Source organism: Pogoniulus pusillus, chromosome 15, assembly GCF_015220805.1.
Source record: "Pogoniulus pusillus isolate bPogPus1 chromosome 15, bPogPus1.pri, whole genome shotgun sequence".
Classification (NCBI taxonomy): domain Eukaryota; kingdom Metazoa; phylum Chordata; class Aves; order Piciformes; family Lybiidae; genus Pogoniulus; species Pogoniulus pusillus.
Genome location: NC_087278.1, coordinates 17,972,683 through 17,985,148, shown reverse-complemented (window position 1 = coordinate 17,985,148; position 12,466 = coordinate 17,972,683).

Genomic DNA, 12,466 nt, shown 5'->3' with positions numbered 1-12,466 from the left:
TTTCCCAAATACCTACAGAATGCATTCCCTCCCAGCAGGAGTGTTCATGAGCTCAAAACCACACGGCAGGAGGGTGAGAGACACTAGGTGGCCTTTAAAGATGCCTTGTGTCCCAAGCATTCCCTGATTCTGTGATCTGAGGAATGTTTGCCATTCATGATTTTCAAGATCCAGACAGAGCGTGGGTTGAGTCAGTGTTGCACTGAGCAGAAAATTGGACCCAGTGCTCCCTTGGAGGTCTCTCCCAGTATGAATTATTTTGTGTTTCCATGACTAGGAGTTGACTTTCTCTTCCAGGCCACATAGTCAGGAAGACATCATCTGTGTTTAGATCCCGTTAGCAAGCTGCTCATACAGTTACATATCATGGCTAGAGCTGGAGCTCTTTGAATTGGAAACCAGTCAGCTGTGGCATTTGCTTGGATCCAGGGCTTCAGTCTGCATTTGCTTTTGTCTGCTGCATGCTTGAACTACACTGGCACTACTGTTTGAAGGTGGGTGTTGATGCTTGAGGATACAGGTCAGCAAAGGGGGTGCAATGGAATGTGCTGTTAATTGACACCAGCCAGGGTCTTCTGGTGTCTTCTGGTGTGAGTGCCTGAGGCTATCTTACCTCTTTCAAGAGGAAGTGCCAAATCAAGATGTTTGAAAATCACACCTTTCAGGAGTTGTTGTGCACCCAGCTAGCTGTGCCCAAGCTCACTGGTCCTTTTGGAACATCTTGGCTTGAATGCTACAATTTTCTATAGCTGAGTAACAGGAGTTGTGGGTGAGGGGTTCTGGGAACGAGGAACATGTCCACTTTCCGCTGTAGTGGGTGGAAGTTTTAGTCTAGGAGCAGAAACACATAAGTTCTTGCAGGGCATACAAATCCTTCCTGATCTAAACATGGTTTGGTCTAATTGCATAGTAAGTAGCACTGTATTTCTTGGCTCTTACTAATGCAATTGCATCAGTAGTTTCCAGTATAGATTACAGATTGAATCTGGACCAGCTTCGTTTGGGAACAAATAGGTTAATTATATTTAAATATTCATTGTCTTCAATAATAGGAATTCCAAGAGGTAGATTTCTGTTCCTTTCAACTTCTCAGTACAGTGTGGGAGCTGATGATGGTAGAAAAACTTACCTCCAAGCAAAGATTACTCCTCAGAAAAACTAGATTGTTTTGACTTTGAATTAAATTATCTGAATTGCTTCTTTTGGGGGGGGGGGGGGGGAAGGATCCCTGCACTACTGCTTGGAGCAACATGGTGGGAAAGTGTTTTACAATCAATATCCACTTGATTATGCATTTCCAGTAAGACTTCTTTAAAATTCCATCTGCTTGCAATTATGGAAACCAAATCGAGACTCAAAGAATGAATACACAGCTGTAGTCTTCCTGGTGCTTAGAGGGAGAAGAACTGGTTCTAACTACTAGAGGTGGTGCTCCTAAAGTGTGCTGATGAGAAGAATTATTACACTGCTGAAAGGCTTCACCAGTGTAATCTCTTGCAGTATTCTATCTAACATAGGATGACCTCAAATACCATCAACAATATAATCTCATGCTTTTGGAAGATTGGGACTCTTCCCAACCATTCTATTCCTTTATATTTACCTGACTATAGCTGACAAAGGAGAAGAAAACAAACGTAGATATGCTGTCCTGTCTCAGGTGATGGCCTTGGAAGCAGATTGATGTTCTGTGTTCAGAGCAGAACATTGGTTCTGGGAGACAGGAGCTGCGAATTTACTTTTTGCAGGTAAGAAACTGGTGGTGAGCATCAGCAGGTGCTGAAGGCTGTGCTTTTGTATTTGGGCTACAAATGGCAAAGCTGAGAGTTTGCCTTCCTGCTGTGTTACTGCAGCTGTCCTTACATGGAAAAACTCCTCAGAACTATGTGCCCACGTGTCTTAGTTTTGATACTGCAGTGCACAGTACTCTGCAGAGTAGCTATATTTGGGCTTTCATGTAGCCTTATCAAAATCCAATGGAATCACTGCTCTGTAGGTGCCTTCATTTCAATGAAATGTACGGTTGGAATAAGTTGCTCCTTACTGTTTTGTAATCCTTTCATCAGCTTGCATGTTCTATCCAGTACTTTGGCTGCTAATTCAGTTACATTATGTTACAGCATACCTTATAATCAGGACAGAGATGGACCACGGTGTAAGTTCTGCACGCACTAATTTGTGTGCCCCAATGTTTGCAAACTTTATATTGCAGCCTTATCTTAAAGTATCTTTCTCTAATTTCTTGAATGGTTTAAAAATAGATACTTATATAGCATCTGAGCACTGTTTTCAGGGCTGATAGTGGAATTGGGAGATGGTTGTTGCTACCCTTGAGGCTCATGGTGCTGAGTTGTCCTGTTAGAGCTGATAGAGTAACTCTAGTGGAAGTTAAGTAGATGTTCTGTGAATGGCTTCTACATGCACCTGACTCTGAGATAAAATGAGCAGTTTGATCCACAGTGGAAGAGTAAAGGTAACAGCAGTAGAGGTCATCTTTCATGAAGACTTGGGGAAGAAGGAAAATAAAGAGATGCCACTTGTGAGTTCAGTAGCTGTTGAAGTTAGTAGTAGTGTGTTTAGCTCTAGCCTGGTAGGAACTGAGACTTAGATCTTCTAAGGTTCTGCACTTAGTATTTTTCTTCTCTGTTTTCCAGTAAAAACAGAGAAAGCAAAAAAAAAAAAAAAAGGGCAATGTTCTGGTGTAGCTTTGCTGGCCTAGTGCTGTGTTGCAGTCAGCTGTACACTGAGTTACACTTCCTTGCCCTTCTCTCCCACGTACATACCTGCGCTTCCATCTTCATTTCTTTTCTAGAGAGGAGTGAAGATGTCTCTGATGTCACAACTTGGATCAGAATAAAGAGATGTAGATCTAAATTTAAAGAGAATAAAATTTTTGTTGACTGCATACTGAAGTGGGTTGTTGGTTGGCAGCCAGTGATGAGTAGGTTCAGCTCTCGGGGTTGCTTGTGAAGGTTGGTATGCTGTGAACTGTGTGTTTTTACTGCTTCCAAACGTGACCTTTTTCACTTCTGTAAATCCTCCTTGGCAGTAGAGCAACAAATAATAAGTACTTAATGTGATAAATGTGTTTCCTCTGTCCCAGATGAGAGAAGATTGCTGATGAGCATAGCCTTGGGTTGGCTTGGCTACAGAAGATTTGAGTACAGGCTACTGGATGCTGTTCAGAAGTTTTCTTACATTTTAATGGCTTTTTGTCCTAGTATTTTGCCTGTTGTTTGTAGTCTTGGTGGAGGACATAAGATCTCATATAGTTACTGTGAAAGTCTCTTGCTGATGTGAGCCAGTAGCCCTTCTGACTGACAGGGAAGCAGAACACTGTAGTCAGTGATGGATTGTTTGGGGCTTGGGGTTTTTTGTTTGGTTTGGTATTTGGGAGCTGTTTTTGGTTTGGATTTTGCTGTTGTTTTCACTTAACAGTGTATAGTTGCATTGCACTGAAGGAGAGTGCTTACTGTGTGAGGACAGCTAGCAGGGCCTGGATGGATAGATTGGGTCGATGGGCCAACATCAATGGCATGAGCTTCAGTAAGGCCACATGCCAGGTCCTGCACTTGGGACACAGCAACCCCAAGCAACACTACCAGCTTGGAGCAGTGCGGCTGGAAAGCTGCCTGGCAGAAAGGGACCTGGGGGTTGTAATAGACAAACGACTCAATATGAGCCAGTGGCATCCTGGCTTGGATTAGAAATGCTGTGTCCAGCAGGGATAGGGAGATGATTGTCCCCCTGGACTCTGCTCTGGTGAGAGTTGTGTTCAGTTTTGGGCACCTCATTACAAGAAGGATGTGGAGGTGCTGGAGCCAGTGCAGAGAAGGGCAATGAAGCTGGGGGAGGGCCTGGAGAATAAATCTTAAGAAGAGTGACTGAAGGAGCTGGGGATGGTTGGTGTGAAAAGAGAAGGCTGAGGGCAGACCACATCACTGTCTACAGCTACCTGGAAGGACATTGTGGAGAAGCTGCTGCTGGTCTCTTCTCACAGGTAAAATAGTGATAGAACAAGAGGGGATGGCCTGAAGCTGAGACTTAGGTGGGTTTGGACTGGACATCAGAAAGCATTTTTTTACAGCAAGAGTGTTCAGGCATTGGAATGAGCTGCCCTGGGAGATGGTGGAGTCACCAACCCTGGATGTGTTTAGAAGTCCTTTGGATGTGGTGCTTGGGGATATGGTTTAGGGTGAACTTTATAGAGTAACGATGGTGGTTGGGCTTAATGATTTTGAGGGTCTTTTCCTAATGGAATGTTTCTGTGATGCTATGAAATGTTCTTCCTGTAATCCTTCTGAGACCAGCTGCTTTGAACCATGGCCAGTAAAAGGCATGATCGAGATTGCACAGGGATTGCCTGAAAGAGCAAAGCACAGCTGCCTCACGGTCCAGTGCCGGTTCTGTGACAGTGACCTCTGGTGCTGGCGACCAAACTCGGCCATCTCCTCGCGCTGAGTGGCCTTGCTGTCACGGCTCTTTGGCTTGTTCCAGTCCTGGTATGTCTGAGCTCACACAGTTCAGTGAGATTCATGCAGACATGTGGGGTCTGGCTAGTGCCTTGTTGACTTTAGGAGGGCTTCGTTATGGATATTTGACGTGTCTCTGTTCAAATCTGTTGTCTGGAGCTCAGATTGTGAAATCAGAGGGAATGGAAAATGGTGTTGCTTAAGAGTTAGTTAAGCCAGAATGCTCCATGTGAACCACTCTAAACATGTCTAGGCACTGCAGTGTGTGTTTGGATTTAATGTCTCTGTGTGTATAAGTGTATGGAAAGAACGGCAGTAATTTCAAAGTCGAAATATTGGTAAATATGTTGTTTAGGGAGCAGTGAGCTATGAGAGAGCCCTTGAGCAACACAGTCACTTTAAACAGGTCTGGTTTGGAATACTGTAGCTTTTACTTTCTAGTGAACATGGGGTAGGGCCGCGGACCCTACTTGCTTTTTCTTCCTTCATATCATAAACACTCTCTCCTAGAGCATGGAAAAATATGAGTTATACTTAAAACAGTGTTTATTGCACAGCAGATGTGTGCATACAGCAACTGTAGCTGAAAACCAAAGTATTTAATTAGCAGTTGACAGCAGCTGGATTCTTTTAAAACACATGGGGAGGTGGGGAAACATAAAAGGATGTTGAGAGGCATTCTGCTGACAGTAAGCAAATTCATGTGTAATTGCTTCAAAAATGTTTCTCTGCCCCCACACTCAGAACCATCATGTGGTATTGCTGCCTTTTTATGTCTCGTGCAGTCATCTGTGAATTCGTGTCCACACTGACCAGGTAACCTCAGCTACTTCACCAGCCTCAAGTAACTTCTGTTGTGTAGCCTTAGGAAAGGAGAGAAACAGATAGAAAGATTGTGGTTTCATATCTGTATACTCTTGTGCCCAGCTGCCAGTTTCTTGGTAGCTGTTAGGAACAAGTTCTTTACCATGAGGGTAGTGGGACACAGGAACAGGTTGCCCAGGGAAGTGGCTGGGAACCCATCCCTGAAGATACTTAAGGTGAGGTTTGACAAGTCCCTGGGCAACCTGAGCCAGTTGAGGATGCCCCTGCTTACTGCAGAGGGACTAGATGGCCTGTGGAGGTCCCTTCCAACCCAAACCATTCTATGCCACTACGATTCTGTGTTCCCTCTACAGCTGTTGGGAGTTTGCCATTGATTTGAAGGCTTGGTATTTATGTTGCAGTGAGAGCTTGGAAGCTCATGGGTCAAACTGGATTGGCTTGCTCATGCATTATATGCGTAGCCTCTGAAGTTGTGACCTAGGCTGCATAGGTGGCAGGTTTTGGAGTTGGGGTTGGTTGGTTTGTTCAGTGGTGGGGTTTTGTTGTTGGTTTTTTCCCCCATGTTTTACTCATCGAGTAATAGCTTTTGAGATGAACAGGTGAGGAAAAAAATCGAATGGATTTGGTTAAATTTTCAGAGCTGGTTGTGAAGTGAAACATGGATCTTGCCAAACTACATTGCTCAGAAGTTTGCTTTGGTTGTTTTTTGTTTGGTTTGGGTGTTTTTGTTCTTGGCAAACCAGTTTAATATTAGACGGTGATTCAATAACCATTATATGCATTCCAGTGGGAACTGATTTCAGCAGTGGAAGGTAGGAAGGTGGTAGGTAGATGTCAAGACAAGCAGTCTACAGACCCACGCAGGTTTTGGGAAGTATAAATGATGTTGTCATGTCCCATCCCATTGTTCCCTGGGATGCCAGGGTCCCAGAAGTCACGGCATGCGTTTCCCTTACACTTTCACTTCAGGTACACATCGCATTCCATAGCGATGTGTAACCAAAAGGTGGCAGCAAGACACCGCTCTGCCTAGTCAGAATCAACTGTCGGGATTGGAAGGGACCTCAAAGATCATCCCGGGCAAGGACACCGCAGGTGGATCAGGTTGCTCAGAGCCACATTCAGCCTCACCTTAAAAACCTCCTGGGATGAGACTTCCACCACCTCCCTGGGCAAACTGTTCCAGTGTCTCACCACCCTGATGCTGAAGAACTTCTTCCTAACGTGCAGTCACAGGTGTGACAGGCCAGGAGCTTACAAAATCACTTGTCTGGGTTTTTTGTGGGTTTGGGGTTTTTTGCTTGGTAGATTTTTTCCCTCTGCAAAGAAGAAGTTCTGGCAGTTGCAATGCAGACTCTAAAAAAACAACCCAAACTAAATTAAGTTCTGCAAAACCTCAGATTAGTATTAACCTTAGGAGATGAGATGAAAATGCTACTAGAGACAGGATCACAGTTCCTTTTGATTCTGAGTAGTCCTTTAAGAGGAAGATGAATTTGTCCATACATGAATAGCCACATAGAAGGCAGGATTAAAGCAGACTTCCAGAGCTGCAGTTGCTCTCAGGACTGTCCCACAGCAGTGCTGAAGTGATGGCCAAGATGTATCAAATCTCCACTTACAAAACTCTGAAGAAATCTCTTTTCCACAGAAGAGGTGTTAGTCAGTTTGCTTTCTACTGCATTTTTCAGTGGGGTGAGGTCTCTCAGAGATTTGGATGCATGACTTTGCTGTGCATCCCTTGCTTTGTGCTAATCACCTACGTAATCGTATGGTCTAGTAAACAGAAGGTGATGAGACATTTCTGTCCCCAGTATGAAAGGGAATTCACTTTGTGCCTATCCAAGAGTGATACAAGATAATGCAGGAAGCACAGAGCTGTTGACAGTGTCTTTTTGCTCATGCTTAAAGCTTGAGATGGCATCTCAGAGACTAACTGGTGTGGCCAAATGTGAAAGAACACAGCAGCAGATGCGCCTCACAGCTCACCTAGAAACTAGAACCTGGACCTTATACCAAGTCTTTTGATCCCAGCTGCAGTGGTCTGGAAGGTGACCAGCTTCTCAGTGCGCTCGGTGACTTTCTAGGGATGGCAAATTCCTGGTGTGCTGCACTTGTGCTTGCACACGTAGCCCTTTTGCAAGCTCAGGTAGGCATCAGAACATTGTGTACACTTGAGCCATGCTTTCTGGCTGGAGTCAAAATGATGAAGGAAAAAAAAATACATGGGTTGATTAATGGCAGGTAAGTCTGACACAAAGGCAGTCCCTTGACCTAACCTAAGTCTCACTGATGCTACAGCCAGGACCTGTAAGGAAAAGATGTTAAGATGAGTTTCTTACGCAGCCTCTTTTCTCTGCTGCAGCAGATCCAGTTCTTGATTTGATGGGGAGTAAATACGAGTGGGTGGGGCCTGGGATTTGGTGGTTGGCTTGGGTTTGTTTGGCAGATAGCTAGGTTAGAATTTGTTGAGCCCAACTCAGTGTTGCTGTTCAACTCAGTAGTCATTCAACACTGGTGCAAAATACCGCCAAAGTGGAAGGATACGAACCTATGCTTGTACTATCATGGTGTGAAAGGCAACAGCTGATTAACTGCATGAAACTAGAACTAGTGATGGGACTGTGGTAAACGAGTCAGAGGTGAAAATTAAGTTTTAATGCTTTGGGGGATTTCCTTCTCCCCTCCCCAGGTGATTTAAAGCTGTTTTTGTTTTCCCTTGGCCGTGTCTGCCTGTACAAAGTTCTTTTCTAAGGCTTCAGGTGATTCTGAGCCATTGTGTGTGCAAGGTGTTTGCCAGAAGTCATGGGAGAAATGGGATTGTCTTCTGATTGCTATCCATGCTACCAGTGGTGTGTGGTGCTTGGGTTTCTTGTGTGTTCATTTCTCTCCTTCTGCAGACGCCTACTCAGCAGCCTTGCCGGGGTGTAAGGTGCATTTCCACTGTGTGGTTCCCCTCCCTGCCACAGCAGTGACATCACCAGATAATCTGTAGCCTCTGAAGTGCTTGGTTTATAACTTGGGTAGCCATTTGTTGTTTACCCCTGAAGATAAGCACACGAGCAAACACTATGGCATTACTTGCACGTGTGTCACAAAGCCTGCTGTCATCTGACGGAGCAGGCTGCCCACGGGGATTGTGAGCTCTGTCTCTGGAAGTTATTCAAGATCGGCCTGCATGCATTCCTGTGTGATCAGCTATAGTGATCCTGCTCTGGCAGGGAGCTTGGCCTTAATGATCTTTTGAGATCCCTTCCAGTGCCTCATGTTCTGTGGTTCTGTGCTGACATGTAAGTGGTGACGTGAGCCAGTCGTGCTTCCATGGTCCTGTGTTTTGTGTGATGCACTGTGGTCTTCGTAATGAGATCTGTTTAGTTGTAGTTTGCACAGCTAAGTGGACACAGTAAGCCCATTACTTCTTTAACACACCAGTCCTCCGGTTGGTGTGTGATGTGCAGATGACTGATCTGAACATAGAAGGTTTCACCTCAACATGAGGAGAAACTTCTTTACAGGGAGTGTGACAGAGCACTGGCACAGGCTGCCCAGGGAGGTTGTGGAGTCTTTCTCTGGAGACTTTCAAAACCTGCCTGGATGTGAGGACTATCCTAGGGAATACTGCTTTTGGCAGGGGGAGTTGGCCTTGATGATCTCTTCCAACCTCCAACATTCTGTGATTAAGTGCAGTGGTGGTAAAGAAGTCACTAGGTATTGGATACCTATTTAGGAATGGTTCAGACTTCCATGGAGCTTAGGAAACTGTCTTGAGGTTACAAGTCAGTCATTGGTGCTCTTTTGTGCCTTGTCACCATTTGTTTTCAATTATGGATTACTTTTTCCAAAGCTGACTTGATTCCAAGCAGTGCCAAAGCATGAGGTCAGTGAGGAGAAATGGCTTGGGCAGGTTTTATCTTTCCAGTGGTTAGTTTATCACTTCTGTAAATAGAAGGCCATTTGAGCCCTGTGTTTTTCTGTATTTGATGGTTAAACTTCTGCTGTGTCAAGGAGTAGAGATGGGCAAGATATTTTGCAGTCCTGTATAAAACAAAATTGCCAACCCCATTTTTATTCCAGATGGGTGAGGTGATCCGTTCCACGTCCACCGTAATTACAGTTGCTGAAGAAGCCAGCTCGATGCACAAGCTGCCATCTGCACCTCATCAGTTACTTGTATAATCATGGAGGAGGTTTTAGCTGTCAGCTGTACAGATGATGTGTGCTTTGAGAGATGGTGTGTTGGAGAAGGAGAGATCCAAAAGGCAGTGTGGCCTTCTGCTCTTGTATGCAGTTTCTTCCTCTCACCCCACTTCAGTGGTTGACTTTGAGGGGCTTTGTTGCTACCTTGCCATGAAAGAGGCTGTGCTGGTTTGTCACAGACAAGTGGCATCCATAGGAAACAAACAAAGGCTTCCTGGGTAGAAAGCATAAGAAATGGTCCAGCATTGCTGGCTTACTTCTGTTCTGACCTTCATTAGATTCTGAGTGCTAAAGTGTCGCCCCTGTCTGGATACTTTGCAGGACAAACCTTGGCAGAGACAAGAATCACAGAATGTCAGGGTTGGGATGGACCTCTAAAGCTCATCCAGTCCACCCCTCCGCCAGAGCAGGAGCACCGGGAGCAGATCACACAGGAGCATGTGCAGGCAGGTTTTGAGTGTCTCCAGAGAAGGAGACTCCACGGCCCCTCCGGGCAGCCTGTTTCTAAGGTGCGCAGTTGACACAGTCAGTGTGTCCCCTCTGTCGGTGGCCAGCACTACTGTTGTAAAACTCACTGCATCAGGCCAAATTCTTCAGTGTGCTTCATGCTGGCTGCAGTCTTCTGTGCTTCCCTGGGCTGCTTCGCTCTGGTTAGTTGTGCTGTGACAGCTGTGGCAGCAAAGGATTTGCAGGCAGGAGACCTGGGTTCTTGTTTTGGCTCGTTTTAGTAAACCTACTGGCAGTGGTTATTTACTCTTTCCTGGTTTGGCAGTTGGAGGGGCAGCTCACATAAGCAAGGAGTGTTTGCCAGAGTTGGTAGCATTTCTGTCCAAGTGATGACTAAGCAAAAGCATGAAGATGTGGTCCGGGAATCTACATTGCAAAGTAGAAATGGGGGAAAGTGAATGACTTCCTTTAGATCTCTAACTGCCTGAACCATTGCCTCTGCTCATTAACAGCGGCTATAACCATTCACCTTCAGGCATGTTCTGCCTAGCACAGGTTCTGCAGCACAGAAACCAGAAAGGGTGCCTGCTGCTTTGTGTTGCCAGAAGAGAAGCCACCCTTGCAAGTGTCAAACTGCACAGAAATGTGGAGCCTGAGCACTGGGTTATTGTTGAGGTGGTCTGCATACATTAGTTAGGATCTTTGCTGATTAGCATACACAGTTACACCCCCCCCCCCCCCCCCCCCCCCGTGCTCTAAAATCTGTTGATGAAGGAAAACCTATTTAATGAGAACCTCCACAAAGAGCACAGGTTTGGTTTAGTTTCACAGAATCACAGAGTGCTGGGGGTTGGAAGGGACCCTCAGAGATAGAGTCCAACCTCCCTGGCAAAACAGGGTCACCTAGGGCACAGGAACACATCCAGGCAGGTTTTGAAGTCTGCAGGGAAGGAGGCTCCACAACCTCTCTGGGCAGCCTGTGCCAATGCTCCATCACCCTCACCATAAAGAAGCGTCTCCTTGTGTTGAGGTGGAACCTGTGTTCTAGCTTGTAGCCTTTCTTCCTTGTCCTATTACTAGGCACCAGCATGACAAGCCTGACACCTTCATCTTGACCCCCTCCCCTCAGCTATTTATAGGCCTTGGTAAGATCCCCTCTCAGCCTTCTCAAGGGTCTCAGTCGTTCTGCGTGGGAGAGATGTTCTCATCCCACAGTCACCTCGTGTGACTCCAGACTTCTGCACCTGTTCACTGTTATTAGCAAGGCTGCATGAGAAGCACAGGGGCTGATGCATAAGTGAGTTAGGAGTTGTCAGCAAGCCCTTTTTAGCAGCAGAGTGCAGTGTGTCTGGGACTCATGCTGCCCTGAGCTATACTAGTAGTTCTAAATGAACACAGTATTCCCTGCTAGGGCTGCTTGGTCAGGCTGCTGCTTTGGAGATGATTGTGTCAAAGGAAAGGTGGTGTGAATTCTCTTCAGTGCACGCTTTGTTTTCCAGTGCTGAGATAGTGATAGATTAACTAGTCTGAGCCTGCAGTGTGTGTGAAAGGCAACAGGCTCTGGTGCACACTTAGGAATGATCAGCAGACTGCTGCTTCTTATAATGTAGCTATAAAATATGAGGCATTGGAAATTGCATCTGCCTGTAGTGTAAGTCCAAGCACAAGGTCAAATGAGGTTTAAAACCAGACTGCAGAAGAGCCAGCCAGTAGAGAAACTGCACTTAAACATACTGTTAGTTCTGTGGTAAGTATCTGTCTCTCCCTCTGAATACTTCTGTGCTGGAACCATTTGATTGGGCAGCCTACACAACTTTCCCTTGTGCCTAGGTTCTCAAGAAGTGATTCAGTGCTCAACTCCTGGCCAAGCTGGCAGCTCGTGACTTGGACAGATACACTCTGATAGGGGTCAAGATCTGGCTGCAGGGCCAGGCCCAGAGAGTGGTGGTGAATGATGCCTCATCCAGTTGGCAGCTATCACTGGTAGTGACCCTCAGGGATCAGTGCTGGGCCCAGTCCTGTTCAGTGTCTTTATTGATGATCTAGACCAGGGGATTGAGTCCAGCATCAGTAAGTTTGTGGATGGCACCAAGCTAGGAGCAGTGTGGAGCTGTTGGAGGGTAGGAGAGCCCTGCAGAGGGACCTGGCCAGGCTGGATGGGTGGGCAGAGGCCAGTGGGTTGAGATTGAACAAGGCCAAGGGCAGGGTTCCACACTTTGGCCACAACTTCAAGCAGCATTCCAGGCTGGGGCCAGCGTGGCTGAGAGCAGCCAGGCAGAGAGGGAGCTGGGGGTGCTGGGAGAGAGTAGCTGAAGATGAGGCAGCAGTGTGCCCATGTGGGCAGCAGAGCCAATGGCATCCTGGGCTGGCTCAGGAGCAGTGTGACCAGCAGGACAAGGGAGGTTCTTCTGCCCCTGTGTTCAGCACTGCTCAGGCCACACCTTGAGTGCTGTGTCCAGTTCTGGGCTCCTCAGTTCAAGAGAGCTGTTGAGGTGCTGGAGGGTGTCCAGAGAAGGGCAGCAAGG